Source organism: Apis dorsata, unplaced genomic scaffold (genome assembly GCF_000469605.1).
Source record: "Apis dorsata unplaced genomic scaffold, Apis dorsata 1.3 scaffold_382, whole genome shotgun sequence".
In the NCBI taxonomy this organism is placed as follows: Eukaryota; Metazoa; Arthropoda; class Insecta; order Hymenoptera; family Apidae; genus Apis; species Apis dorsata.
Genome location: NW_006263644.1, coordinates 1,370,971 through 1,375,911, shown reverse-complemented (window position 1 = coordinate 1,375,911; position 4,941 = coordinate 1,370,971). Strand labels below are relative to the sequence as shown.

Sequence of the window (4,941 nt, the reverse complement as noted above, 5' to 3'; positions counted from 1 at the left end):
GAGGGGCGGGGAAGATTCTTCCAACCCTTTCCCCCAACCGGATGAAAAGATATTGAAAAAAAGGAAAGTGGGAGTTCGATCGAGCTCCGTCAAATCCACCAGAACTTATCCACTTCTCTCGGCCCTCCCTCCCCTCTCGTTTTGTTTCCGCCTTCCCTTACGCTTTGCAACCGGAAGTTTGTCGTCTTCTTCCCAATGCTCGCCGCTTTCGCGGCGAATTTTAGGATTCACCCTAAAACTTTGGTTTTTCTGCGTCCGTTCTCGGTTTGGTTGTTTGATCGTTCGTTGACTTTTTGAACGTGCTTTTTTGTTAATTTCGTTTCGAGCTGTTTCTTTTCTTCTTCTGTTTCGACCTGTTGAATATCAGGATGGTGAATTGATGAATTGGTGGTGGAAGATTTGAATCCTTCTTTCGAGAACCTCTTTCTTGCTATTATTGTTTTTTTTTTTTTATTAATTAATTTCGAGGCTGAGAAGTAATGCTTGGCTGGGTGAGGTTAGATTGTTATTAAAATTTTGAGAAATTGATATATTTCAAAGAATCATCCCTTCTGAAGTTGAAGTGTATTTATATTATTATTGGATTATTATTATTATTATTATTATTTGAGGGATAAGTAACACAATTTTGAGAATAAAACGTTCAACAGTTGTTCCTGAGAGAGTGACAAGAGTGATGTTTATTAATAAAAAATTATTATTACTCTTCATGTTTATTCTGTCGATCTGTGAATATTGTACATCAAATTTTAAGAAGATACTTATGCATTTTATGATTTTGATTGTTGTTGATTGAATAAAACGACGGATTATTTTATTATATTACAGTTTATTAAAATACGGTATTTGCTTATAGTACAAACAGTTAATTAGAATTAATATTACATTAATTTAATATTGTAAAATATGTAATTATATATTAATTATTCAAATTATTCCGGTATTTCCTTATAATAGAACAGTTAATTACAGTCAATATTATAATCATTCTGTTCATTTATCCTAAAATGTATTATTAAGTGTATAATCATCGTTTGAATAAAATATTTCAACTTATTGAAAGATAATAAAATGAATGTAGTATGTATGATGATATTACAATTACAGATCTAAAAAATAAAACGAAAAACAAAAACTAAATATGCCCTGATTAATATTAATAGATAGTTGCATTAAATGACACAAGTTAACTTTTTAGTCTTGTGAAAAACTTCATTTTAAAGGAATCAAAGAATCTTTCTTTCATGTGAAGAATTTAATAGAAATTTATTAAATTTATTAATAGACAAATATTAATCAAAAATGCTAATTGCAATACATGTATATTCTCTTGAAAATTACTATGATTAATTAAAATATCAATGTTTTTGAAAACATTATTTTTAAATTGATAATCTCAAGATATTAACACGTATTCTAAATTTATAATCATTTTACTTCCCCATGAATTATTAAATTCTTACACTTGTCAGACGAACTTGCACGTGCACGTGTAAGCAATACTCGTGCTCATCCAGGCTATTGGATTATTGCTATATTACATTTCAACCCTATTCGCGTTCTCTCTACACGACGTCTCGTAATTCACGACTCCACCATTTCTTCCTCAACTTCCCCTTTCTCGATGTTTCTTGTGATACTTCTCATGGTCTTTTGCACTCGAAAATTGCTTAGAAATCTGTTCGAATTCTTAGTAATTTCATTTCTTACGATGATTTCTTCGAGGATATCATATAAATCGTCGTTCATAGTTTCTCAAATTTTATATAATCTTCCTCGAAATATCTTACGAGAATATTCAATTATTAGAATATAATTCTATTTTATTAATTTAGTATCAATATATAAAATATTTATTACGATAACTTAATATTTGAGTATACACATGTTGTTATTTCTTAATATATATTTGTATAATTAATATTTCATCGTACGTTTCGAATTATATATTATATAAATACGATCATTTAACAGTTTCGTAAGATCGACAGATATATACTTATCGTCTCTCAAATTACTTCGAAAAATCTGTCGACTCGACAAAACGAAACTTTACATAGGAGAATCGAGGAAATCACCTTTGTCCACGAAAATCTGTCGCATTAAGCGTGGCAATCATTTCACGATTACCTGAGGGAGGTACATTCTCTGTCGTCAACAAACACCGCCCACCCATAAAATTACCTTAAGAGCCGTTCCTTGTCAGATTTCAGCAGAAATAGAAGCGAATCCAGCCCTCCTACGATCCAAACAAATTTCTCTCGTTTTTCTCCTTTCTTCACCCACTTCCTCTACCAATCGACGGCAAATACATTAAACCGGTACGAGATGAAATTCTGTTTTTTGGAGGAGGGAAAAATCGACCGATACACGAATCACGTGTGTGTATCGAATGTAAAGTGGAAATATCGATTCTTCGAGGACGTCAAAGGATCGAATATGAGAGAAGAATTAGGTTTTATTAAATATTTCTGTAATTGTCGAGAGACGAAAATTTTTCTCTCGATTTTCTGGCGAAAAAAATCGGTTGAAAAATACTTTGCTTCCTTGTCAGTTTTTATGTATGAAGTATACATACTTTTTCACAGGAAAATTTATTAAAGTTATTTGTTAAATTGAAATGGAAATTTTTTTGTTGAGCTTTTTCTTTTTGAAAAAATATTATTGTTACGAATTTATTGAAATTTTTGGACGTTTATTTTATTGATCGTTTTCAAGCATTGTTACAGCTAGAAGAAGAACATTATTTGATTATAAAAATGATATCTTCTTTTAAATATTACGTGCCATTTATTTTTTAATGTATATATATAATGTAAATAATAATATGTATATTTTTCACGATATCAAAAATCAAATCAAAATTACCATTTAAAATTTGATCAAAAATTGAATTATACGAATATTAAGGTTATATAAAAATTATTAAAAACAAAATATATATTTTATATGTTTATATTTACATTTTATATTGTAATCAATAGGAATTTAATATTTGAAATACGATATTTAATATCGAAAAATTACATTTATCATCTTTTTACAATTGCAATTTATTCCAAAAGTTTACTTTAGAAACTGTTATTACATACTCAATTTATATCACAGTTCATCTAATATTTATATAAATATTTTTCTAAATTCTAGAAACTTCAAAATCGTACATAGAACGTGTATATTTTTAATCCAATCGAAACAAATAATTCGTGTTATACGTGTTTAATTTCATTTTGCGAAAACAAATAAACAATATATATATTACACACGAAATATCTAAATCGTTCAAACGATTATTATAATTCACGTATCACTATCCCAACGATTACAAAGGTATTAATCGAAAATTCCCTTTCTGCCTTTCTGCCCGTGATGACAAACTGGACTTTTGATCAACATCCTCCTCCCCCCCCCTCCCTCTTGTAAACATAATTCGGTCCCCGATCGATGAAACTGCCATAATCCGGAATATTCTCCGATAATAATAATCCAGAAATTTAACAGAACAAATCCTGGAAAAGGGATCGGCGATGGTGGTTTGGGAACGGGATATTTACGAGGCTGGGAACGATGGCTCAATATTTCGTTTATCCGTAATCGTTGCTGGATGGCCGGTTTTTATCGATCTCGTTTACCGCGCAAAATGGCCGCGATATTTACGTTTTATAATTCACTGTGGTGGTTCATTCGACATTGCAAAATTGGCACGACTCTCCATTGATATATATATATGTATATATTTCACGTATTTCGCGCTGATTCTTTATTTTTCTTTTTTTTTGTTCGTATCTTATCTTGTTTCACTTTGCTTCCCTTCTTTTTGTCGGTTGTTCGCACGAGCAACGTACGAGCACGATTAATCGATTGGAATCGATGTGCGCGATAATTATAAAATAATTACGAGGAGATATTGGATTTTAAGTATCGTGGGGAATATTTCGTTGGCTTTTTGCGACCACGCGTTTGGAATTATTGGTTGAGAGTAATTTTATACACGTTAAGTTGGATAATGTGTTCGTTCCTTCGAAAGGAATATTGTAATACAAATTGGATGTTTCGTATTCAGTACTATACTTTCGTAGAAGTACTATCTTTAAAAATATTCTACAACTTGTATTTTTCTTAATCGAATTTTTCAACTTATTCAATTTTACTCGTTATGGTTTTGCTAATTCTTATTTGTGGGAAGGGTATTTGGATCGAAGAGATCAAATATACGGGGGAAAGGAAAAAATATTTTTACATGTAGTGAAATATTAATTATCTATCGTCGTTCAACACAACGATGAAAATTTGTAATGGTTATTGATGATACATTTACACAAAGAAATCAATATCGCGATAACTTTGTTACTTTTTTGAAAAATAATTTTTGAAAAATTATCTTAGTTTCAATCGTAGTCAACACTATTAATAAATATATATATATTGATAAAATGTAGATAACAATTTAATTAAAATTGAATCGATAAATATCTTTAATATTATCTACTCGTAGGATAAATTAATCAATTTCACACACTAAACAATTTTTAATTTTTAATTTCACTCGGAAAAATCAAATAATTCTGCAATAAAATTGATCAGATAAGAGTTCCATCTCCCTTATTCAAATTTCAATTTAACTTCCTATCCTTTCCTACCAACAACGCAAAGTATTGATTAAAATTATCCCGTGAAAATGCACATTCATAGAAAAAAATCGATTGAACTTATACGATCGATAAACCACAGCCTAATCGTTAAAATCCAGGCCAGCTTGAATACATCGAATAAAAAAATCTCCTCTGATCCTGGTAATCGTTGCTCGTTAAAGACCAACGGTACTTAGATGGATCAGATGAAGAGAATCGACGTGAAAAGAAGAGAAAGAGAGTAAAGTAAGAATTTACCACTGAGAAATAGAGATAAAAAGAAGGGGAGGAAGAAAGAGAGAAGAGGAGA

At 30.2% G+C, this 4,941-nt stretch overlaps 1 protein-coding gene across 2 annotated transcripts in view; it reads left to right on the top strand.

Moving 5' to 3' along the window:
* Positions 1–4,941, top strand: part of LOC102677163 (glutamate receptor 1) — a 286,138-nt gene that overhangs the window by 170,589 nt on the left and 110,608 nt on the right. The window lies entirely within an intron of this gene.